This window comes from Salmo salar, chromosome 08, assembly GCF_965601325.2.
Source record: "Salmo salar chromosome 08, fSalSal1, whole genome shotgun sequence".
In the NCBI taxonomy this organism is placed as follows: Eukaryota; Metazoa; Chordata; class Actinopteri; order Salmoniformes; family Salmonidae; genus Salmo; species Salmo salar.
In genome coordinates, this window is record NC_138298.1 from 1,876,953 (window position 1) to 1,896,968 (window position 20,016).

General features: G+C 42.7%; 49 non-coding genes across 49 annotated transcripts; all 49 read left to right on the forward strand.

Annotated features, from left to right (window-relative positions):
* The first annotated feature begins 372 nt into the window (after window positions 1-372).
* LOC145854560 (5S ribosomal RNA) lies at window positions 373-491 on the forward strand. The gene has a single exon (XR_014375445.1). It is a non-coding gene; the product is annotated as a 5S ribosomal RNA (ribosomal RNA).
* Window positions 492-900: 409 nt separating this feature from the next.
* Window positions 901-1,019, forward strand: LOC145854561 (5S ribosomal RNA). The gene has a single exon (XR_014375446.1). It is a non-coding gene; the product is annotated as a 5S ribosomal RNA (ribosomal RNA).
* A 139-nt stretch (window positions 1,020-1,158) lies between these two features.
* On the forward strand, window positions 1,159-1,277 carry LOC145854562 (5S ribosomal RNA). Its single transcript, XR_014375447.1, has one exon. It is a non-coding gene; the product is annotated as a 5S ribosomal RNA (ribosomal RNA).
* A 409-nt stretch (window positions 1,278-1,686) lies between these two features.
* Window positions 1,687-1,805, forward strand: LOC145854563 (5S ribosomal RNA). The gene has a single exon (XR_014375448.1). It is a non-coding gene; the product is annotated as a 5S ribosomal RNA (ribosomal RNA).
* Window positions 1,806-2,214: 409 nt separating this feature from the next.
* Window positions 2,215-2,333, forward strand: LOC145884388 (5S ribosomal RNA). The gene has a single exon (XR_014395966.1). It is a non-coding gene; the product is annotated as a 5S ribosomal RNA (ribosomal RNA).
* Window positions 2,334-2,472: 139 nt separating this feature from the next.
* LOC145854564 (5S ribosomal RNA) lies at window positions 2,473-2,591 on the forward strand. The gene has a single exon (XR_014375449.1). It is a non-coding gene; the product is annotated as a 5S ribosomal RNA (ribosomal RNA).
* A 409-nt stretch (window positions 2,592-3,000) lies between these two features.
* LOC145884132 (5S ribosomal RNA) lies at window positions 3,001-3,119 on the forward strand. The gene has a single exon (XR_014395711.1). It is a non-coding gene; the product is annotated as a 5S ribosomal RNA (ribosomal RNA).
* A 139-nt stretch (window positions 3,120-3,258) lies between these two features.
* On the forward strand, window positions 3,259-3,377 carry LOC145854565 (5S ribosomal RNA). Its single transcript, XR_014375450.1, has one exon. It is a non-coding gene; the product is annotated as a 5S ribosomal RNA (ribosomal RNA).
* A 409-nt stretch (window positions 3,378-3,786) lies between these two features.
* LOC145885551 (5S ribosomal RNA) lies at window positions 3,787-3,905 on the forward strand. The gene has a single exon (XR_014397134.1). It is a non-coding gene; the product is annotated as a 5S ribosomal RNA (ribosomal RNA).
* A 409-nt stretch (window positions 3,906-4,314) lies between these two features.
* Window positions 4,315-4,433, forward strand: LOC145854566 (5S ribosomal RNA). The gene has a single exon (XR_014375451.1). It is a non-coding gene; the product is annotated as a 5S ribosomal RNA (ribosomal RNA).
* A 159-nt stretch (window positions 4,434-4,592) lies between these two features.
* Window positions 4,593-4,711, forward strand: LOC145887609 (5S ribosomal RNA). Its single transcript, XR_014399200.1, has one exon. It is a non-coding gene; the product is annotated as a 5S ribosomal RNA (ribosomal RNA).
* A 139-nt stretch (window positions 4,712-4,850) lies between these two features.
* LOC145854567 (5S ribosomal RNA) lies at window positions 4,851-4,969 on the forward strand. Its single transcript, XR_014375452.1, has one exon. It is a non-coding gene; the product is annotated as a 5S ribosomal RNA (ribosomal RNA).
* Window positions 4,970-5,378: 409 nt separating this feature from the next.
* LOC145854568 (5S ribosomal RNA) lies at window positions 5,379-5,497 on the forward strand. Its single transcript, XR_014375453.1, has one exon. It is a non-coding gene; the product is annotated as a 5S ribosomal RNA (ribosomal RNA).
* A 409-nt stretch (window positions 5,498-5,906) lies between these two features.
* LOC145854570 (5S ribosomal RNA) lies at window positions 5,907-6,025 on the forward strand. The gene has a single exon (XR_014375455.1). It is a non-coding gene; the product is annotated as a 5S ribosomal RNA (ribosomal RNA).
* A 409-nt stretch (window positions 6,026-6,434) lies between these two features.
* On the forward strand, window positions 6,435-6,553 carry LOC145884133 (5S ribosomal RNA). The gene has a single exon (XR_014395712.1). It is a non-coding gene; the product is annotated as a 5S ribosomal RNA (ribosomal RNA).
* Window positions 6,554-6,692: 139 nt separating this feature from the next.
* LOC145854571 (5S ribosomal RNA) lies at window positions 6,693-6,811 on the forward strand. Its single transcript, XR_014375456.1, has one exon. It is a non-coding gene; the product is annotated as a 5S ribosomal RNA (ribosomal RNA).
* A 409-nt stretch (window positions 6,812-7,220) lies between these two features.
* On the forward strand, window positions 7,221-7,339 carry LOC145854572 (5S ribosomal RNA). Its single transcript, XR_014375457.1, has one exon. It is a non-coding gene; the product is annotated as a 5S ribosomal RNA (ribosomal RNA).
* A 409-nt stretch (window positions 7,340-7,748) lies between these two features.
* LOC145854573 (5S ribosomal RNA) lies at window positions 7,749-7,867 on the forward strand. Its single transcript, XR_014375458.1, has one exon. It is a non-coding gene; the product is annotated as a 5S ribosomal RNA (ribosomal RNA).
* Window positions 7,868-8,006: 139 nt separating this feature from the next.
* Window positions 8,007-8,125, forward strand: LOC145886698 (5S ribosomal RNA). Its single transcript, XR_014398283.1, has one exon. It is a non-coding gene; the product is annotated as a 5S ribosomal RNA (ribosomal RNA).
* Window positions 8,126-8,534: 409 nt separating this feature from the next.
* Window positions 8,535-8,653, forward strand: LOC145854574 (5S ribosomal RNA). The gene has a single exon (XR_014375459.1). It is a non-coding gene; the product is annotated as a 5S ribosomal RNA (ribosomal RNA).
* Window positions 8,654-8,792: 139 nt separating this feature from the next.
* LOC145886699 (5S ribosomal RNA) lies at window positions 8,793-8,911 on the forward strand. The gene has a single exon (XR_014398284.1). It is a non-coding gene; the product is annotated as a 5S ribosomal RNA (ribosomal RNA).
* Window positions 8,912-9,050: 139 nt separating this feature from the next.
* On the forward strand, window positions 9,051-9,169 carry LOC145881640 (5S ribosomal RNA). The gene has a single exon (XR_014393213.1). It is a non-coding gene; the product is annotated as a 5S ribosomal RNA (ribosomal RNA).
* Window positions 9,170-9,578: 409 nt separating this feature from the next.
* On the forward strand, window positions 9,579-9,697 carry LOC145854575 (5S ribosomal RNA). Its single transcript, XR_014375460.1, has one exon. It is a non-coding gene; the product is annotated as a 5S ribosomal RNA (ribosomal RNA).
* Window positions 9,698-10,106: 409 nt separating this feature from the next.
* On the forward strand, window positions 10,107-10,225 carry LOC145854576 (5S ribosomal RNA). The gene has a single exon (XR_014375461.1). It is a non-coding gene; the product is annotated as a 5S ribosomal RNA (ribosomal RNA).
* A 139-nt stretch (window positions 10,226-10,364) lies between these two features.
* On the forward strand, window positions 10,365-10,483 carry LOC145854577 (5S ribosomal RNA). Its single transcript, XR_014375462.1, has one exon. It is a non-coding gene; the product is annotated as a 5S ribosomal RNA (ribosomal RNA).
* A 409-nt stretch (window positions 10,484-10,892) lies between these two features.
* LOC145854578 (5S ribosomal RNA) lies at window positions 10,893-11,011 on the forward strand. Its single transcript, XR_014375463.1, has one exon. It is a non-coding gene; the product is annotated as a 5S ribosomal RNA (ribosomal RNA).
* A 139-nt stretch (window positions 11,012-11,150) lies between these two features.
* LOC145854579 (5S ribosomal RNA) lies at window positions 11,151-11,269 on the forward strand. Its single transcript, XR_014375464.1, has one exon. It is a non-coding gene; the product is annotated as a 5S ribosomal RNA (ribosomal RNA).
* A 409-nt stretch (window positions 11,270-11,678) lies between these two features.
* On the forward strand, window positions 11,679-11,797 carry LOC145854581 (5S ribosomal RNA). The gene has a single exon (XR_014375466.1). It is a non-coding gene; the product is annotated as a 5S ribosomal RNA (ribosomal RNA).
* Window positions 11,798-12,206: 409 nt separating this feature from the next.
* Window positions 12,207-12,325, forward strand: LOC145883119 (5S ribosomal RNA). Its single transcript, XR_014394692.1, has one exon. It is a non-coding gene; the product is annotated as a 5S ribosomal RNA (ribosomal RNA).
* A 409-nt stretch (window positions 12,326-12,734) lies between these two features.
* Window positions 12,735-12,853, forward strand: LOC145854582 (5S ribosomal RNA). The gene has a single exon (XR_014375467.1). It is a non-coding gene; the product is annotated as a 5S ribosomal RNA (ribosomal RNA).
* Window positions 12,854-13,262: 409 nt separating this feature from the next.
* Window positions 13,263-13,381, forward strand: LOC145850736 (5S ribosomal RNA). Its single transcript, XR_014372583.1, has one exon. It is a non-coding gene; the product is annotated as a 5S ribosomal RNA (ribosomal RNA).
* Window positions 13,382-13,520: 139 nt separating this feature from the next.
* Window positions 13,521-13,639, forward strand: LOC145851003 (5S ribosomal RNA). The gene has a single exon (XR_014372852.1). It is a non-coding gene; the product is annotated as a 5S ribosomal RNA (ribosomal RNA).
* A 139-nt stretch (window positions 13,640-13,778) lies between these two features.
* LOC145886088 (5S ribosomal RNA) lies at window positions 13,779-13,897 on the forward strand. Its single transcript, XR_014397672.1, has one exon. It is a non-coding gene; the product is annotated as a 5S ribosomal RNA (ribosomal RNA).
* A 139-nt stretch (window positions 13,898-14,036) lies between these two features.
* Window positions 14,037-14,155, forward strand: LOC145855589 (5S ribosomal RNA). The gene has a single exon (XR_014376477.1). It is a non-coding gene; the product is annotated as a 5S ribosomal RNA (ribosomal RNA).
* A 139-nt stretch (window positions 14,156-14,294) lies between these two features.
* On the forward strand, window positions 14,295-14,413 carry LOC145854583 (5S ribosomal RNA). Its single transcript, XR_014375468.1, has one exon. It is a non-coding gene; the product is annotated as a 5S ribosomal RNA (ribosomal RNA).
* Window positions 14,414-14,812: 399 nt separating this feature from the next.
* LOC145854584 (5S ribosomal RNA) lies at window positions 14,813-14,931 on the forward strand. The gene has a single exon (XR_014375469.1). It is a non-coding gene; the product is annotated as a 5S ribosomal RNA (ribosomal RNA).
* Window positions 14,932-15,340: 409 nt separating this feature from the next.
* On the forward strand, window positions 15,341-15,459 carry LOC145854585 (5S ribosomal RNA). Its single transcript, XR_014375470.1, has one exon. It is a non-coding gene; the product is annotated as a 5S ribosomal RNA (ribosomal RNA).
* A 409-nt stretch (window positions 15,460-15,868) lies between these two features.
* Window positions 15,869-15,987, forward strand: LOC145886089 (5S ribosomal RNA). The gene has a single exon (XR_014397673.1). It is a non-coding gene; the product is annotated as a 5S ribosomal RNA (ribosomal RNA).
* Window positions 15,988-16,126: 139 nt separating this feature from the next.
* On the forward strand, window positions 16,127-16,245 carry LOC145851004 (5S ribosomal RNA). Its single transcript, XR_014372853.1, has one exon. It is a non-coding gene; the product is annotated as a 5S ribosomal RNA (ribosomal RNA).
* A 139-nt stretch (window positions 16,246-16,384) lies between these two features.
* On the forward strand, window positions 16,385-16,503 carry LOC145886090 (5S ribosomal RNA). The gene has a single exon (XR_014397674.1). It is a non-coding gene; the product is annotated as a 5S ribosomal RNA (ribosomal RNA).
* A 139-nt stretch (window positions 16,504-16,642) lies between these two features.
* On the forward strand, window positions 16,643-16,761 carry LOC145855600 (5S ribosomal RNA). Its single transcript, XR_014376488.1, has one exon. It is a non-coding gene; the product is annotated as a 5S ribosomal RNA (ribosomal RNA).
* Window positions 16,762-16,900: 139 nt separating this feature from the next.
* On the forward strand, window positions 16,901-17,019 carry LOC145854586 (5S ribosomal RNA). Its single transcript, XR_014375471.1, has one exon. It is a non-coding gene; the product is annotated as a 5S ribosomal RNA (ribosomal RNA).
* Window positions 17,020-17,418: 399 nt separating this feature from the next.
* LOC145854587 (5S ribosomal RNA) lies at window positions 17,419-17,537 on the forward strand. Its single transcript, XR_014375472.1, has one exon. It is a non-coding gene; the product is annotated as a 5S ribosomal RNA (ribosomal RNA).
* Window positions 17,538-17,936: 399 nt separating this feature from the next.
* LOC145854588 (5S ribosomal RNA) lies at window positions 17,937-18,055 on the forward strand. Its single transcript, XR_014375473.1, has one exon. It is a non-coding gene; the product is annotated as a 5S ribosomal RNA (ribosomal RNA).
* Window positions 18,056-18,464: 409 nt separating this feature from the next.
* Window positions 18,465-18,583, forward strand: LOC145883120 (5S ribosomal RNA). The gene has a single exon (XR_014394693.1). It is a non-coding gene; the product is annotated as a 5S ribosomal RNA (ribosomal RNA).
* A 409-nt stretch (window positions 18,584-18,992) lies between these two features.
* Window positions 18,993-19,111, forward strand: LOC145854589 (5S ribosomal RNA). Its single transcript, XR_014375474.1, has one exon. It is a non-coding gene; the product is annotated as a 5S ribosomal RNA (ribosomal RNA).
* A 139-nt stretch (window positions 19,112-19,250) lies between these two features.
* On the forward strand, window positions 19,251-19,369 carry LOC145851005 (5S ribosomal RNA). Its single transcript, XR_014372854.1, has one exon. It is a non-coding gene; the product is annotated as a 5S ribosomal RNA (ribosomal RNA).
* A 139-nt stretch (window positions 19,370-19,508) lies between these two features.
* Window positions 19,509-19,627, forward strand: LOC145886091 (5S ribosomal RNA). Its single transcript, XR_014397675.1, has one exon. It is a non-coding gene; the product is annotated as a 5S ribosomal RNA (ribosomal RNA).
* A 139-nt stretch (window positions 19,628-19,766) lies between these two features.
* On the forward strand, window positions 19,767-19,885 carry LOC145855609 (5S ribosomal RNA). The gene has a single exon (XR_014376497.1). It is a non-coding gene; the product is annotated as a 5S ribosomal RNA (ribosomal RNA).
* Window positions 19,886-20,016: the final 131 nt, after the last annotated feature.

The window sequence follows — 20,016 nt, forward strand, 5'->3', positions numbered from 1 at the left end:
AGCAACACTGCCTTGTAGTAAGCATTTAATGATGAATTGACTAAATGCAGCTTCCTGCCTTTTTAATAGGATCAAATTTCCTTGTGTTTTCAATTAGCATCTGCCTTGTATTTATAAGACAAACAAGAATATTGTTGCTGAATGCAGCTTGTGTGTGCTTTGTGCTCCTTTGCCCTGTTCAAATGATGAAAGGAAATAAAGTTTGTATTTTATCCAACTACCTGTGGTAAAAAGTGATGGGAACAGTGTTTGTAATTTCTTCTACTTTTTCAGTGACACAAAGTTCAAGCTGCTTATCTAATTGGTGAAAATGCAATGTCTGTTTATCACACTCACTTTGACTATATATGTTGTAGCAAGAGATTGTTTCTCGCTTACGGCCATACCAGCCTGGGTACGCCCGATCTCGTCTGATCTCGGAAGCTAAGCAGGGTCGGGCCTGGTTAGTACTTGGATGGGAGACCGCCTGGGAATACCAGGTGCTGTAAGCATTTTGTCCACGAGGGTGTGCCCCTGCACTATTTCATCAGCAACACTGCCTTGTAGTAAGCATTTAATGATGAATTGACTAAATGCAGCTTCCTGCCTTTTTAATAGGATCAAATTTCCTTGTGTTTTCAATTAGCATCTGCCTTGTATTTATAAGACAAACAAGAATATTGTTGCTGAATGCAGCTTGTGTGTGCTTTGTGCTCCTTTGCCCTGTTCAAATGATGAAAGGAAATAAAGTTTGTATTTTATCCAACTACCTGTGCTAAAAAGTGATGGGAACAGTGTTTGTAATTTCTTCTACTTTTTCAGTGACACAAAGTTCAAGCTGCTTATCTAATTGGTGAAAATGCAATGTCTGTTTATCACACTCACTTTGACTATATATGTTGTAGCAAGAGATTGTTTCTCGCTTACGGCCATACCAGCCTGGGTACGCCCGATCTCGTCTGATCTCGGAAGCTAAGCAGGGTCGGGCCTGGTTAGTACTTGGATGGGAGACCGCCTGGGAATACCAGGTGCTGTAAGCATTTTGTCCACGAGGGTGTGCTCTTGCACTATTTCATCAGCAACACTGCCTTGTATTAAGCATTTAATGATGAATTGACTAAATGTCTGTTTTATCAGACTCACTTTGACTATATATGTTGTAGCAAGAGATTGTTTCTCGCTTACGGCCATACCAGCCTGGGTACGCCCGATCTCGTCTGATCTCGGAAGCTAAGCAGGGTCGGGCCTGGTTAGTACTTGGATGGGAGACCGCCTGGGAATACCAGGTGCTGTAAGCATTTTGTCCACGAGGGTGTGCCCCTGCACTATTTCATCAGCAACACTGCCTTGTAGTAAGCATTTAATGATGAATTGACTAAATGCAGCTTCCTGCCTTTTTAATAGGATCAAATTTCCTTGTGTTTTCAATTAGCATCTGCCTTGTATTTATAAGACAAACAAGAATATTGTTGCTGAATGCAGCTTGTGTGTGCTTTGTGCTCCTTTGCCCTGTTCAAATGATGAAAGGAAATAAAGTTTGTATTTTATCCAACTACCTGTGCTAAAAAGTGATGGGAACAGTGTTTGTAATTTCTTCTACTTTTTCAGTGACACAAAGTTCAAGCTGCTTATCTAATTGGTGAAAATGCAATGTCTGTTTATCACACTCACTTTGACTATATATGTTGTAGCAAGAGATTGTTTCTCGCTTACGGCCATACCAGCCTGGGTACGCCCGATCTCGTCTGATCTCGGAAGCTAAGCAGGGTCGGGCCTGGTTAGTACTTGGATGGGAGACCGCCTGGGAATACCAGGTGCTGTAAGCATTTTGTCCACGAGGGTGTGCCCCTGCACTATTTCATCAGCAACACTGCCTTGTAGTAAGCATTTAATGATGAATTGACTAAATGCAGCTTCCTGCCTTTTTAATAGGATCAAATTTCCTTGTGTTTTCAATTAGCATCTGCCTTGTATTTATAAGACAAACAAGAATATTGTTGCTGAATGCAGCTTGTGTGTGCTTTGTGCTCCTTTGCCCTGTTCAAATGATGAAAGGAAATAAAGTTTGTATTTTATCCAACTACCTGTGCTAAAAAGTGATGGGAACAGTGTTTGTAATTTCTTCTACTTTTTCAGTGACACAAAGTTCAAGCTGCTTATCTAATTGGTGAAAATGCAATGTCTGTTTATCACACTCACTTTGACTATATATGTTGTAGCAAGAGATTGTTTCTCGCTTACGGCCATACCAGCCTGGGTACTCCCGATCTCGTCTGATCTCGGAAGCTAAGCAGGGTCGGGCCTGGTTAGTACTTGGATGGGAGATCGCCTGGGAATACCAGGTGCTGTAAGCATTTTGTCCACGAGGGTGTGCTCTTGCACTATTTCATCAGCAACACTGCCTTGTATTAAGCATTTAATGATGAATTGACTAAATGTCTGTTTTATCAGACTCACTTTGACTATATATGTTGTAGCAAGAGATTGTTTCTCGCTTACGGCCATACCAGCCTGGGTACGCCCGATCTCGTCTGATCTCGGAAGCTAAGCAGGGTCGGGCCTGGTTAGTACTTGGATGGGAGACCGCCTGGGAATACCAGGTGCTGTAAGCATTTTGTCCACGAGGGTGTGCCCCTGCACTATTTCATCAGCAACACTGCCTTGTAGTAAGCATTTAATGATGAATTGACTAAATGCAGCTTCCTGCCTTTTTAATAGGATCAAATTTCCTTGTGTTTTCAATTAGCATCTGCCTTGTATTTATAAGACAAACAAGAATATTGTTGCTGAATGCAGCTTGTGTGTGCTTTGTGCTCCTTTGCCCTGTTCAAATGATGAAAGGAAATAAAGTTTGTATTTTATCCAACTACCTGTGCTAAAAAGTGATGGGAACAGTGTTTGTAATTTCTTCTACTTTTTCAGTGACACAAAGTTCAAGCTGCTTATCTAATTGGTGAAAATGCAATGTCTGTTTATCACACTCACTTTGACTATATATGTTGTAGCAAGAGATTGTTTCTCGCTTACGGCCATACCAGCCTGGGTACGCCCGATCTCGTCTGATCTCGGAAGCTAAGCAGGGTCGGGCCTGGTTAGTACTTGGATGGGAGATCGCCTGGGAATACCAGGTGCTGTAAGCATTTTGTCCACGAGGGTGTGCTCTTGCACTATTTCATCAGCAACACTGCCTTGTATTAAGCATTTAATGATGAATTGACTAAATGTCTGTTTTATCAGACTCACTTTGACTATATATGTTGTAGCAAGAGATTGTTTCTCGCTTACGGCCATACCAGCCTGGGTACGCCCGATCTCGTCTGATCTCGGAAGCTAAGCAGGGTCGGGCCTGGTTAGTACTTGGATGGGAGACCGCCTGGGAATACCAGGTGCTGTAAGCATTTTGTCCACGAGGGTGTGCCCCTGCACTATTTCATCAGCAACACTGCCTTGTAGTAAGCATTTAATGATGAATTGACTAAATGCAGCTTCCTGCCTTTTTAATAGGATCAAATTTCCTTGTGTTTTCAATTAGCATCTGCCTTGTATTTATAAGACAAACAAGAATATTGTTGCTGAATGCAGCTTGTGTGTGCTTTGTGCTCCTTTGCCCTGTTCAAATGATGAAAGGAAATAAAGTTTGTATTTTATCCAACTACCTGTGGTAAAAAGTGATGGGAACAGTGTTTGTAATTTCTTCTACTTTTTCAGTGACACAAAGTTCAAGCTGCTTATCTAATTGGTGAAAATGCAATGTCTGTTTATCACACTCACTTTGACTATATATGTTGTAGCAAGAGATTGTTTCTCGCTTACGGCCATACCAGCCTGGGTACGCCCGATCTCGTCTGATCTCGGAAGCTAAGCAGGGTCGGCCCTGGTTAGTACTTGGATGGGAGACCGCCTGGGAATACCAGGTGCTGTAAGCATTTTGTCCACGAGGGTGTGCCCCTGCACTATTTCATCAGCAACACTGCCTTGTAGTAAGCATTTAATGATGAATTGACTAAATGCAGCTTCCTGCCTTTTTAATAGGATCAAATTTCCTTGTGTTTTCAATTAGCATCTGCCTTGTATTTATAAGACAAACAAGAATATTGTTGCTGAATGCAGCTTGTGTGTGCTTTGTGCTCCTTTGCCCTGTTCAAATGATGAAAGGAAATAAAGTTTGTATTTTATCCAACTACCTGTGCTAAAAAGTGATGGGAACAGTGTTTGTAATTTCTTCTACTTTTTCAGTGACACAAAGTTCAAGCTGCTTATCTAATTGGTGAAAATGCAATGTCTGTTTATCACACTCACTTTGACTATATATGTTGTAGCAAGAGATTATTTCTCGCTTACGGCCATACCAGCCTGGGTACGCCCGATCTCGTCTGATCTCGGAAGCTAAGCAGGGTCGGGCCTGGTTAGTACTTGGATGGGAGACCGCCTGGGAATACCAGGTGCTGTAAGCATTTTGTCCACGAGGGTGTGCTCTTGCACTATTTCATCAGCAACACTGCCTTGTATTAAGCATTTAATGATGAATTGACTAAATGTCTGTTTTATCAGACTCACTTTGACTATATATGTTGTAGCAAGAGATTGTTTCTCGCTTACGGCCATACCAGCCTGGGTACGGCCATACCAGCCTGGGTACGCCCGATCTCGTCTGATCTCGGAAGCTAAGCAGGGTCGGGCCTGGTTAGTACTTGGATGGGAGACCGCCTGGGAATACCAGGTGCTGTAAGCATTTTGTCCACGAGGGTGTGCTCTTGCACTATTTCATCAGCAACACTGCCTTGTATTAAGCATTTAATGATGAATTGACTAAATGTCTGTTTTATCAGACTCACTTTGACTATATATGTTGTAGCAAGAGATTGTTTCTCGCTTACGGCCATACCAGCCTGGGTACGCCCGATCTCGTCTGATCTCGGAAGCTAAGCAGGGTCGGGCCTGGTTAGTACTTGGATGGGAGACCGCCTGGGAATACCAGGTGCTGTAAGCATTTTGTCCACGAGGGTGTGCCCCTGCACTATTTCATCAGCAACACTGCCTTGTAGTAAGCATTTAATGATGAATTGACTAAATGCAGCTTCCTGCCTTTTTAATAGGATCAAATTTCCTTGTGTTTTCAATTAGCATCTGCCTTGTATTTATAAGACAAACAAGAATATTGTTGCTGAATGCAGCTTGTGTGTGCTTTGTGCTCCTTTGCCCTGTTCAAATGATGAAAGGAAATAAAGTTTGTATTTTATCCAACTACCTGTGCTAAAAAGTGATGGGAACAGTGTTTGTAATTTCTTCTACTTTTTCAGTGACACAAAGTTCAAGCTGCTTATCTAATTGGTGAAAATGCAATGTCTGTTTATCACACTCACTTTGACTATATATGTTGTAGCAAGAGATTGTTTCTCGCTTACGGCCATACCAGCCTGGGTACGCCCGATCTCGTCTGATCTCGGAAGCTAAGCAGGGTCGGGCCTGGTTAGTACTTGGATGGGAGACCGCCTGGGAATACCAGGTGCTGTAAGCATTTTGTCCACGAGGGTGTGCCCCTGCACTATTTCATCAGCAACACTGCCTTGTAGTAAGCATTTAATGATGAATTGACTAAATGCAGCTTCCTGCCTTTTTAATAGGATCAAATTTCCTTGTGTTTTCAATTAGCATCTGCCTTGTATTTATAAGACAAACAAGAATATTGTTGCTGAATGCAGCTTGTGTGTGCTTTGTGCTCCTTTGCCCTGTTCAAATGATGAAAGGAAATAAAGTTTGTATTTTATCCAACTACCTGTGGTAAAAAGTGATGGGAACAGTGTTTGTAATTTCTTCTACTTTTTCAGTGACACAAAGTTCAAGCTGCTTATCTAATTGGTGAAAATGCAATGTCTGTTTATCACACTCACTTTGACTATATATGTTGTAGCAAGAGATTGTTTCTCGCTTACGGCCATACCAGCCTGGGTACGCCCGATCTCGTCTGATCTCGGAAGCTAAGCAGGGTCGGGCCTGGTTAGTACTTGGATGGGAGACCGCCTGGGAATACCAGGTGCTGTAAGCATTTTGTCCACGAGGGTGTGCCCCTGCACTATTTCATCAGCAACACTGCCTTGTAGTAAGCATTTAATGATGAATTGACTAAATGCAGCTTCCTGCCTTTTTAATAGGATCAAATTTCCTTGTGTTTTCAATTAGCATCTGCCTTGTATTTATAAGACAAACAAGAATATTGTTGCTGAATGCAGCTTGTGTGTGCTTTGTGCTCCTTTGCCCTGTTCAAATGATGAAAGGAAATAAAGTTTGTATTTTATCCAACTACCTGTGGTAAAAAGTGATGGGAACAGTGTTTGTAATTTCTTCTACTTTTTCAGTGACACAAAGTTCAAGCTGCTTATCGAATTGGTGAAAATGCAATGTCTGTTTATCACACTCACTTTGACTATATATGTTGTAGCAAGAGATTGTTTCTCGCTTACGGCCATACCAGCCTGGGTACGCCCGATCTCGTCTGATCTCGGAAGCTAAGCAGGGTCGGGCCTGGTTAGTACTTGGATGGGAGATCGCCTGGGAATACCAGGTGCTGTAAGCATTTTGTCCACGAGGGTGTGCTCTTGCACTATTTCATCAGCAACACTGCCTTGTATTAAGCATTTAATGATGAATTGACTAAATGTCTGTTTTATCAGACTCACTTTGACTATATATGTTGTAGCAAGAGATTGTTTCTCGCTTACGGCCATACCAGCCTGGGTACGCCCGATCTCGTCTGATCTCGGAAGCTAAGCAGGGTCGGGCCTGGTTAGTACTTGGATGGGAGACCGCCTGGGAATACCAGGTGCTGTAAGCATTTTGTCCACGAGGGTGTGCCCCTGCACTATTTCATCAGCAACACTGCCTTGTAGTAAGCATTTAATGATGAATTGACTAAATGCAGCTTCCTGCCTTTTTAATAGGATCAAATTTCCTTGTGTTTTCAATTAGCATCTGCCTTGTATTTATAAGACAAACAAGAATATTGTTGCTGAATGCAGCTTGTGTGTGCTTTGTGCTCCTTTGCCCTGTTCAAATGATGAAAGGAAATAAAGTTTGTATTTTATCCAACTACCTGTGGTAAAAAGTGATGGGAACAGTGTTTGTAATTTCTTCTACTTTTTCAGTGACACAAAGTTCAAGCTGCGTATCTAATTGGTGAAAATGCAATGTCTGTTTATCACACTCACTTTGACTATATATGTTGTAGCAAGAGATTGTTTCTCGCTTACGGCCATACCAGCCTGGGTACGCCCGATCTCGTCTGATCTCGGAAGCTAAGCAGGGTCGGGCCTGGTTAGTACTTGGATGGGAGACCGCCTGGGAATACCAGGTGCTGTAAGCATTTTGTCCACGAGGGTGTGCCCCTGCACTATTTCATCAGCAACACTGCCTTGTAGTAAGCATTTAATGATGAATTGACTAAATGCAGCTTCCTGCCTTTTTAATAGGATCAAATTTCCTTGTGTTTTCAATTAGCATCTGCCTTGTATTTATAAGACAAACAAGAATATTGTTGCTGAATGCAGCTTGTGTGTGCTTTGTGCTCCTTTGCCCTGTTCAAATGATGAAAGGAAATAAAGTTTGTATTTTATCCAACTACCTGTGCTAAAAAGTGATGGGAACAGTGTTTGTAATTTCTTCTACTTTTTCAGTGACACAAAGTTCAAGCTGCTTATCTAATTGGTGAAAATGCAATGTCTGTTTATCACACTCACTTTGACTATATATGTTGTAGCAAGAGATTGTTTCTCGCTTACGGCCATACCAGCCTGGGTACGCCCGATCTCGTCTGATCTCGGAAGCTAAGCAGGGTCGGGCCTGGTTAGTACTTGGATGGGAGACCGCCTGGGAATACCAGGTGCTGTAAGCATTTTGTCCACGAGGGTGTGCTCTTGCACTATTTCATCAGCAACACTGCCTTGTATTAAGCATTTAATGATGAATTGACTAAATGTCTGTTTTATCAGACTCACTTTGACTATATATGTTGTAGCAAGAGATTGTTTCTCGCTTACGGCCATACCAGCCTGGGTACGCCCGATCTCGTCTGATCTCGGAAGCTAAGCAGGGTCGGGCCTGGTTAGTACTTGGATTGGAGACCGCCTGGGAATACCAGGTGCTGTAAGCATTTTGTCCACGAGGGTGTGCCCCTGCACTATTTCATCAGCAACACTGCCTTGTAGTAAGCATTTAATGATGAATTGACTAAATGCAGCTTCCTGCCTTTTTAATAGGATCAAATTTCCTTGTGTTTTCAATTAGCATCTGCCTTGTATTTATAAGACAAACAAGAATATTGTTGCTGAATGCAGCTTGTGTGTGCTTTGTGCTCCTTTGCCCTGTTCAAATGATGAAAGGAAATAAAGTTTGTATTTTATCCAACTACCTGTGCTAAAAAGTGATGGGAACAGTGTTTGTAATTTCTTCTACTTTTTCAGTGACACAAAGTTCAAGCTGCTTATCTAATTGGTGAAAATGCAATGTCTGTTTATCACACTCACTTTGACTATATATGTTGTAGCAAGAGATTGTTTCTCGCTTACGGCCATACCAGCCTGGGTACGCCCGATCTCGTCTGATCTCGGAAGCTAAGCAGGGTCGGGCCTGGTTAGTACTTGGATGGGAGACCGCCTGGGAATACCAGGTGCTGTAAGCATTTTGTCCACGAGGGTGTGCTCTTGCACTATTTCATCAGCAACACTGCCTTGTATTAAGCATTTAATGATGAATTGACTAAATGTCTGTTTTATCAGACTCACTTTGACTATATATGTTGTAGCAAGAGATTGTTTCTCGCTTACGGCCATACCAGCCTGGGTACGCCCGATCTCGTCTGATCTCGGAAGCTAAGCAGGGTCGGGCCTGGTTAGTACTTGGATTGGAGACCGCCTGGGAATACCAGGTGCTGTAAGCATTTTGTCCACGAGGGTGTGCTCTTGCACTATTTCATCAGCAACACTGCCTTGTATTAAGCATTTAATGATGAATTGACTAAATGTCTGTTTTATCAGACTCACTTTGACTATATATGTTGTAGCAAGAGATTGTTTCTCGCTTACGGCCATACCTGCCTGGGTACGCCCGATCTCGTCTGATCTCGGAAGCTAAGCAGGGTCGGGCCTGGTTAGTACTTGGATGGGAGACCGCCTGGGAATACCAGGTGCTGTAAGCATTTTGTCCACGAGGGTGTGCCCCTGCACTATTTCATCAGCAACACTGCCTTGTAGTAAGCATTTAATGATGAATTGACTAAATGCAGCTTCCTGCCTTTTTAATAGGATCAAATTTCCTTGTGTTTTCAATTAGCATCTGCCTTGTATTTATAAGACAAACAAGAATATTGTTGCTGAATGCAGCTTGTGTGTGCTTTGTGCTCCTTTGCCCTGTTCAAATGATGAAAGGAAATAAAGTTTGTATTTTATCCAACTACCTGTGCTAAAAAGTGATGGGAACAGTGTTTGTAATTTCTTCTACTTTTTCAGTGACACAAAGTTCAAGCTGCTTATCTAATTGGTGAAAATGCAATGTCTGTTTATCACACTCACTTTGACTATATATGTTGTAGCAAGAGATTGTTTCTCGCTTACGGCCATACCAGCCTGGGTACGCCCGATCTCGTCTGATCTCGGAAGCTAAGCAGGGTCGGGCCTGGTTAGTACTTGGATGGGAGACCGCCTGGGAATACCAGGTGCTGTAAGCATTTTGTCCACGAGGGTGTGCCCCTGCACTATTTCATCAGCAACACTGCCTTGTAGTAAGCATTTAATGATGAATTGACTAAATGCAGCTTCCTGCCTTTTTAATAGGATCAAATTTCCTTGTGTTTTCAATTAGCATCTGCCTTGTATTTATAAGACAAACAAGAATATTGTTGCTGAATGCAGCTTGTGTGTGCTTTGTGCTCCTTTGCCCTGTTCAAATGATGAAAGGAAATAAAGTTTGTATTTTATCCAACTACCTGTCCTAAAAAGTGATGGGAACAGTGTTTGTAATTTCTTCTACTTTTTCAGTGACACAAAGTTCAAGCTGCTTATCTAATTGGTGAAAATGCAATGTCTGTTTATCACACTCACTTTGACTATATATGTTGTAGCAAGAGATTGTTTCTCGCTTACGGCCATACCAGCCTGGGTACGCCCGATCTCGTCTGATCTCGGAAGCTAAGCAGGGTCGGGCCTGGTTAGTACTTGGATGGGAGACCGCCTGGGAATACCAGGTGCTGTAAGCATTTTGTCCACGAGGGTGTGCTCTTGCACTATTTCATCAGCAACACTGCCTTGTATTAAGCATTTAATGATGAATTGACTAAATGTCTGTTTTATCAGACTCACTTTGACTATATATGTTGTAGCAAGAGATTGTTTCTCGCTTACGGCCATACCAGCCTGGGTACGCCCGATCTCGTCTGATCTCGGAAGCTAAGCAGGGTCGGGCCTGGTTAGTACTTGGATGGGAGACCGCCTGGGAATACCAGGTGCTGTAAGCATTTTGTCCACGAGGGTGTGCCCCTGCACTATTTCATCAGCAACACTGCCTTGTAGTAAGCATTTAATGATGAATTGACTAAATGCAGCTTCCTGCCTTTTTAATAGGATCAAATTTCCTTGTGTTTTCAATTAGCATCTGCCTTGTATTTATAAGACAAACAAGAATATTGTTGCTGAATGCAGCTTGTGTGTGCTTTGTGCTCCTTTGCCCTGTTCAAATGATGAAAGGAAATAAAGTTTGTATTTTATCCAACTACCTGTGCTAAAAAGTGATGGGAACAGTGTTTGTAATTTCTTCTACTTTTTCAGTGACACAAAGTTCAAGCTGCTTATCTAATTGGTGAAAATGCAATGTCTGTTTATCACACTCACTTTGACTATATATGTTGTAGCAAGAGATTGTTTCTCGCTTACGGCCATACCAGCCTGGGTACGCCCGATCTCGTCTGATCTCGGAAGCTAAGCAGGGTCGGGCCTGGTTAGTACTTGGATGGGAGACCGCCTGGGAATACCAGGTGCTGTAAGCATTTTGTCCACGAGGGTGTGCTCTTGCACTATTTCATCAGCAACACTGCCTTGTATTAAGCATTTAATGATGAATTGACTAAATGTCTGTTTTATCAGACTCACTTTGACTATATATGTTGTAGCAAGAGATTGTTTCTCGCTTACGGCCATACCAGCCTGGGTACGCCCGATCTCGTCTGATCTCGGAAGCTAAGCAGGGTCGGGCCTGGTTAGTACTTGGATGGGAGACCGCCTGGGAATACCAGGTGCTGTAAGCATTTTGTCCACGAGGGTGTGCCCCTGCACTATTTCATCAGCAACACTGCCTTGTAGTAAGCATTTAATGATGAATTGACTAAATGCAGCTTCCTGCCTTTTTAATAGGATCAAATTTCCTTGTGTTTTCAATTAGCATCTGCCTTGTATTTATAAGACAAACAAGAATATTGTTGCTGAATGCAGCTTGTGTGTGCTTTGTGCTCCTTTGCCCTGTTCAAATTATGAAAGGAAATAAAGTTTGTATTTTATCCAACTACCTGTGGTAAAAAGTGATGGGAACAGTGTTTGTAATTTCTTCTACTTTTTCAGTGACACAAAGTTCAAGCTGCTTATCTAATTGGTGAAAATGCAATGTCTGTTTATCACACTCACTTTGACTATATATGTTGTAGCAAGAGATTGTTTCTCGCTTACGGCCATACCAGCCTGGGTACGCCCGATCTCGTCTGATCTCGGAAGCTAAGCAGGGTCGGGCCTGGTTAGTACTTGGATGGGAGACCGCCTGGGAATACCAGGTGCTGTAAGCATTTTGTCCACGAGGGTGTGCCCCTGCACTATTTCATCAGCAACACTGCCTTGTAGTAAGCATTTAATGATGAATTGACTAAATGCAGCTTCCTGCCTTTTTAATAGGATCAAATTTCCTTGTGTTTTCAATTAGCATCTGCCTTGTATTTATAAGACAAACAAGAATATTGTTGCTGAATGCAGCTTGTGTGTGCTTTGTGCTCCTTTGCCCTGTTCAAATGATGAAAGGAAATAAAGTTTGTATTTTATCCAACTACCTGTGCTAAAAAGTGATGGGAACAGTGTTTGTAATTTCTTCTACTTTTTCAGTGACACAAAGTTCAAGCTGCTTATCTAATTGGTGAAAATGCAATGTCTGTTTATCACACTCACTTTGACTATATATGTTGTAGCAAGAGATTGTTTCTCACTTACGGCCATACCAGCCTGGGTACGCCCGATCTCGTCTGATCTCGGAAGCTAAGCAGGGTCGGGCCTGGTTAGTACTTGGATGGGAGACCGCCTGGGAATACCAGGTGCTGTAAGCATTTTGTCCACGAGGGTGTGCCCCTGCACTATTTCATCAGCAACACTGCCTTGTAGTAAGCATTTAATGATGAATTGACTAAATGCAGCTTCCTGCCTTTTTAATAGGATCAAATTTCCTTGTGTTTTCAATTAGCATCTGCCTTGTATTTATAAGACAAACAAGAATATTGTTGCTGAATGCAGCTTGTGTGTGCTTTGTGCTCCTTTGCCCTGTTCAAATGATGAAAGGAAATAAAGTTTGTATTTTATCCAACTACCTGTGCTAAAAAGTGATGGGAACAGTGTTTGTAATTTCTTCTACTTTTTCAGTGACACAAAGTTCAAGCTGCTTATCTAATTGGTGAAAATGCAATGTCTGTTTATCACACTCACTTTGACTATATATGTTGTAGCAAGAGATTGTTTCTCGCTTACGGCCATACCAGCCTGGGTACGCCCGATCTCGTCTGATCTCGGAAGCTAAGCAGGGTCGGGCCTGGTTAGTACTTGGATGGGAGACCGCCTGGGAATACCAGGTGCTGTAAGCATTTTGTCCACGAGGGTGTGCCCCTGCACTATTTCATCAGCAACACTGCCTTGTAGTAAGCATTTAATGATGAATTGACTAAATGCAGCTTCCTGCCTTTTTAATAGGATCAAATTTCCTTGTGTTTTCAATTAGCATCTGCCTTGTATTTATAAGACAAACAAGAATATTGTTGCTGAATGCAGCTTGTGTGTGCTTTGTGCTCCTTTGCCCTGTTCAAATGATGAAAGGAAATAAAGTTTGTATTTTATCCAACTACCTGTGCTAAAAAGTGATGGGAACAGTGTTTGTAATTTCTTCTACTTTTTCAGTGACACAAAGTTCAAGCTGCTTATCTAATTGGTGAAAATGCAATGTCTGTTTATCACACTCACTTTGACTATATATGTTGTAGCAAGAGATTGTTTCTCGCTTACGGCCATACCAGCCTGGGTACGCCCGATCTCGTCTGATCTCCGAAGCTAAGCAGGGTCGGGCCTGGTTAGTACTTGGATGGGAGACCGCCTAGGAATACCAGGTGCTGTAAGCATTTTGTCCACGAGGGTGTGCTCTTGCACTATTTCATCAGCAACACTGCCTTGTATTAAGCATTTAATGATGAATTGACTAAATGTCTGTTTTATCAGACTCACTTTGACTATATATGTTGTAGCAAGAGATTGTTTCTCGCTTACGGCCATACCAGCCTGGGTACGCCCGATCTCATCTGATCTCGGAAGCTAAGCAGGGTCGGCCCTGGTTAGTACTTGGATGGGAGACCGCCTGGGAATACCAGGTGCTGGAAGCATTTTGTCCACGAGGGTGTGCTCTTGCACTATTTCATCAGCAACACTGCCTTGTATTAAGCATTTAATGATGAATTGACTAAATGTCTGTTTTATCAGACTCACTTTGACTATATATGTTGTAGCAAGAGATTGTTTCTCGCTTACGGCCATACCAGCCTGGGTACGCCCGATCTCGTCTGATCTCCGAAGCTAAGCAGGGTCGGGCCTGGTTAGTACTTGGATGGGAGACCGCCTGGGAATACCAGGTGCTGTAAGCATTTTGTCCACGAGGGTGTGCTCTTGCACTATTTCATCAGCAACACTGCCTTGTAGTAAGCATTTAATGATGAATTGACTAAATGTCTGTTTTATCAGACTCACTTTGACTATATATGTTGTAGCAAGAGATTGTTTCTCGCTTACGGCCATACCAGCCTGGGTACGCCCGATCTCATCTGATCTCGGAAGCTAAGCAGGGTCGGGCCTGGTTAGTACTTGGATGGGAGACCGCCTGGGAATACCAGGTGCTGTAAGCATTTTGTCCACGAGGGTGTGCTCTTGCACTATTTCATCAGCAACACTGCCTTGTATTAAGCATTTAATGATGAATTGACTAAATGTCTGTTTTATCAGACTCACTTTGACTATATATGTTGTAGCAAGAGATTGTTTCTCGCTTACGGCCATACCAGCCTGGGTACGCCCGATCTCGTCTGATCTCGGAAGCTAAGCAGGGTCGGGCCTGGTTAGTACTTGGATGGGAGACCGCCTGGGAATACCAGGTGCTGTAAGCATTTTGTCCACGAGGGTGTGCCCCTGCACTATTTCATCAGCAACACTGCCTTGTAGTAAGCATTTAATGATGAATTGACTAAATGCAGCTTCCTGCCTTTTTAATAGGATCAAATTTCCTTGTGTTTTCAATTAGCATCTGCCTTGTATTTATAAGACAAACAAGAATATTGTTGCTGAATGCAGCTTTGTGCTCCTTTGCCCTGTTCAAATGATGAAAGGAAATAAAGTTTGTATTTTATCCAACTACCTGTGCTAAAAAGTGATGGGAACAGTGTTTGTAATTTCTTCTACTTTTTCAGTGACACAAAGTTCAAGCTGCTTATCTAATTGGTGAAAATGCAATGTCTGTTTATCACACTCACTTTGACTATATATGTTGTAGCAAGAGATTGTTTCTCGCTTACGGCCATACCAGCCTGGGTACGCCCGATCTCGTCTGATCTCGGAAGCTAAGCAGGGTCGGGCCTGGTTAGTACTTGGATGGGAGACCGCCTGGGAATACCAGGTGCTGTAAGCATTTTGTCCACGAGGGTGTGCCCCTGCACTATTTCATCAGCAACACTGCCTTGTAGTAAGCATTTAATGATGAATTGACTAAATGCAGCTTCCTGCCTTTTTAATAGGATCAAATTTCCTTGTGTTTTCAATTAGCATCTGCCTTGTATTTATAAGACAAACAAGAATATTGTTGCTGAATGCAGCTTGTGTGTGCTTTGTGCTCCTTTGCCCTGTTCAAATGATGAAAGGAAATAAAGTTTGTATTTTATCCAACTACCTGTGCTAAAAAGTGATGGGAACAGTGTTTGTAATTTCTTCTACTTTTTCAGTGACACAAAGTTCAAGCTGCTTATCTAATTGGTGAAAATGCAATGTCTGTTTATCACACTCACTTTGACTATATATGTTGTAGCAAGAGATTGTTTCTCGCTTACGGCCATACCAGCCTGGGTACGCCCGATCTCGTCTGATCTCGGAAGCTAAGCAGGGTCGGGCCTGGTTAGTACTTGGATGGGAGACCGCCTGGGAATACCAGGTGCTGTAAGCATTTTGTCCACGAGGGTGTGCCCCTGCACTATTTCATCAGCAACACTGCCTTGTAGTAAGCATTTAATGATGAATTGACTAAATGCAGCTTCCTGCCTTTTTAATAGGATCAAATTTCCTTGTGTTTTCAATTAGCATCTGCCTTGTATTTATAAGACAAACAAGAATATTGTTGCTGAATGCAGCTTGTGTGTGCTTTGTGCTCCTTTGCCCTGTTCAAATGATGAAAGGAAATAAAGTTTGTATTTTATCCAACTACCTGTGCTAAAAAGTGATGGGAACAGTGTTTGTAATTTCTTCTACTTTTTCAGTGACACAAAGTTCAAGCTGCTTATCTAATTGGTGAAAATGCAATGTCTGTTTATCACACTCACTTTGACTATATATGTTGTAGCAAGAGATTGTTTCTCGCTTACGGCCATACCAGCCTGGGTACGCCCGATCTCGTCTGATCTCCGAAGCTAAGCAGGGTCGGGCCTGGTTAGTACTTGGATGGGAGACCGCCTGGGAATACCAGGTGCTGTAAGCATTTTGTCCACGAGGGTGTGCTCTTGCACTATTTCATCAGCAACACTGCCTTGTATTAAGCATTTAATGATGAATTGACTAAATGTCTGTTTTATCAGACTCACTTTGACTATATATGTTGTAGCAAGAGATTGTTTCTCGCTTACGGCCATACCAGCCTGGGTACGCCCGATCTCATCTGATCTCGGAAGCTAAGCAGGGTCGGCCCTGGTTAGTACTTGGATGGGAGACCGCCTGGGAATACCAGGTGCTGGAAGCATTTTGTCCACGAGGGTGTGCTCTTGCACTATTTCATCAGCAACACTGCCTTGTATTAAGCATTTAATGATGAATTGACTAAATGTCTGTTTTATCAGACTCACTTTGACTATATATGTTGTAGCAAGAGATTGTTTCTCGCTTACGGCCATACCAGCCTGGGTACGCCCGATCTCGTCTGATCTCCGAAGCTAAGCAGGGTCGGGCCTGGTTAGTACTTGGATGGGAGACCGCCTGGGAATACCAGGTGCTGTAAGCATTTTGTCCACGAGGGTGTGCTCTTGCACTATTTCATCAGCAACACTGCCTTGTAGTAAGCATTTAATGATGAATTGACTAAATGTCTGTTTTATCAGACTCACTTTGACTATATATGTTGTAGCAAGAGATTGTTTCTCGCTTACGGCCATACCAGCCTGGGTACGCCCGATCTCATCTGATCTCGGAAGCTAAGCAGGGTCGGGCCTGGTTAGTACTTGGATGGGAGACCGCCTGGGAATACCAGGTGCTGTAAGCATTTTGTCCACGAGGGTGTGCTCTTGCACTATTTCATCAGCAACACTGCCTTGTATTAAGCATTTAATGATGAATTGACTAAATGTCTGTTTTATCAGACTCACTTTGACTATATATGTTGTAGCAAGAGATTGTTTCTCGCTTACGGCCATACCAGCCTGGGTACGCCCGATCTCGTCTGATCTCGGAAGCTAAGCAGGGTCGGGCCTGGTTAGTACTTGGATGGGAGACCGCCTGGGAATACCAGGTGCTGTAAGCATTTTGTCCACGAGGGTGTGCCCCTGCACTATTTCATCAGCAACACTGCCTTGTAGTAAGCATTTAATGATGAATTGACTAAATGCAGCTTCCTGCCTTTTTAATAGGATCAAATTTCCTTGTGTTTTCAATTAGCATCTGCCTTGTATTTATAAGACAAACAAGAATATTGTTGCTGAATGCAGCTTTGTGCTCCTTTGCCCTGTTCAAATGATGAAAGGAAATAAAGTTTGTATTTTATCCAACTACCTGTGCTAAAAAGTGATGGGAACAGTGTTTGTAATTTCTTCTACTTTTTCAGTGACACAAAGTTCAAGCTGCTTATCTAATTGGTGAAAATGCAATGTCTGTTTATCACACTCACTTTGACTATATATGTTGTAGCAAGAGATTGTTTCTCGCTTACGGCCATACCAGCCTGGGTACGCCCGATCTCGTCTGATCTCGGAAGCTAAGCAGGGTCGGGCCTGGTTAGTACTTGGATGGGAGACCGCCTGGGAATACCAGGTGCTGTAAGCATTTTGTCCACGAGGGTGTGCCCCTGCACTATTTCATCAGCAACACTGCCTTGTAGTAAGCATTTAATGATGAATTGACTAAATGCAGCTTCCTGCCTTTTTAATAGGATCAAATTTCCTTGTGTTTTCAATTAGCATCTGCCTTGTATTTATAAGACAAACAAGAATATTGTTGCTGAATGCAGCTTTGTGCTCCTTTGCCCTGTTCAAATGATGAAAGGAAATAAAGTTTGTATTTTATCCAACTACCTGTGCTAAAAAGTGATGGGAACAGTGTTTGTAATTTCTTCTACTTTTTCAGTGACACAAAGTTCAAGCTGCTTATCTAATTGGTGAAAATGCAATGTCTGTTTATCACACTCACTTTGACTATATATGTTGTAGCAAGAGATTGTTTCTCGCTTACGGCCATACCAGCCTGGGTACGCCCGATCTCGTCTGATCTCGGAAGCTAAGCAGGGTCGGGCCTGGTTAGTACTTGGATGGGAGACCGCCTGGGAATACCAGGTGCTGTAAGCATTTTGTCCACGAGGGTGTGCCCCTGCACTATTTCATCAGCAACACTGCCTTGTAGTAAGCATTTAATGATGAATTGACTAAATGCAGCTTCCTGCCTTTTTAATAGGATCAAATTTCCTTGTGTTTTCAATTAGCATCTGCCTTGTATTTATAAGACAAACAAGAATATTGTTGCTGAATGCAGCTTGTGTGTGCTTTGTGCTCCTTTGCCCTGTTCAAATGATGAAAGGAAATAAAGTTTGTATTTTATCCAACTACCTGTGCTAAAAAGTGATGGGAACAGTGTTTGTAATTTCTTCTACTTTTTCAGTGACACAAAGTTCAAGCTGCTTATCTAATTGGTGAAAATGCAATGTCTGTTTATCACACTCACTTTGACTATATATGTTGTAGCAAGAGATTGTTTCTCACTTACGGCCATACCAGCCTGGGTACGCCCGATCTCGTCTGATCTCGGAAGCTAAGCAGGGTCGGGCCTGGTTAGTACTTGGATGGGAGACCGCCTGGGAATACCAGGTGCTGTAAGCATTTTGTCCACGAGGGTGTGCCCCTGCACTATTTCATCAGCAACACTGCCTTGTAGTAAGCATTTAATGATGAATTGACTAAATGCAGCTTCCTGCCTTTTTAATAGGATCAAATTTCCTTGTGTTTTCAATTAGCATCTGCCTTGTATTTATAAGACAAACAAGAATATTGTTGCTGAATGCAGCTTGTGTGTGCTTTGTGCTCCTTTGCCCTGTTCAAATGATGAAAGGAAATAAAGTTTGTATTTTATCCAACTACCTGTGCTAAAAAGTGATGGGAACAGTGTTTGTAATTTCTTCTACTTTTTCAGTGACACAAAGTTCAAGCTGCTTATCTAATTGGTGAAAATGCAATGTCTGTTTATCACACTCACTTTGACTATATATGTTGTAGCAAGAGATTGTTTCTCGCTTACGGCCATACCAGCCTGGGTACGCCCGATCTCGTCTGATCTCGGAAGCTAAGCAGGGTCGGGCCTGGTTAGTACTTGGATGGGAGACCGCCTGGGAATACCAGGTGCTGTAAGCATTTTGTCCACGAGGGTGTGCTCTTGCACTATTTCATCAGCAACACTGCCTTGTATTAAGCATTTAATGATGAATTGACTAAATGTCTGTTTTATCAGACTCACTTTGACTATATATGTTGTAGCAAGAGATTGTTTCTCGCTTACGGCCATACCAGCCTGGGTACGCCCGATCTCATCTGATCTCGGAAGCTAAGCAGGGTCGGCCCTGGTTAGTACTTGGATGGGAGACCGCCTGGGAATACCAGGTGCTGGAAGCATTTTGTCCACGAGGGTGTGCTCTTGCACTATTTCATCAGCAACACTGCCTTGTATTAAGCATTTAATGATGAATTGACTAAATGTCTGTTTTATCAGACTCACTTTGACTATATATGTTGTAGCAAGAGATTGTTTCTCGCTTACGGCCATACCAGCCTGGGTACGCCCGATCTCGTCTGATCTCCGAAGCTAAGCAGGGTCGGGCCTGGTTAGTACTTGGATGGGAGACCGCCTGGGAATACCAGGTGCTGTAAGCATTTTGTCCACGAGGGTGTGCTCTTGCACTATTTCATCAGCAACACTGCCTTGTAGTAAGCATTTAATGATGAATTGACTAAATGTCTGTTTTATCAGACTCACTTTGACTATATATGTTGTAGCAAGAGATTGTTTCTCGCTTACGGCCATACCAGCCTGGGTACGCCCGATCTCATCTGATCTCGGAAGCTAAGCAGGGTCGGGCCTGGTTAGTACTTGGATGGGAGACCGCCTGGGAATACCAGGTGCTGTAAGCATTTTGTCCACGAGGGTGTGCTCTTGCACTATTTCATCAGCAACACTGCCTTGTATTAAGCATTTAATGATGAATTGACTAAATGTCTGTTTTATCAGACTCACTTTGACTATATATGTTGTAGCAAGAGAT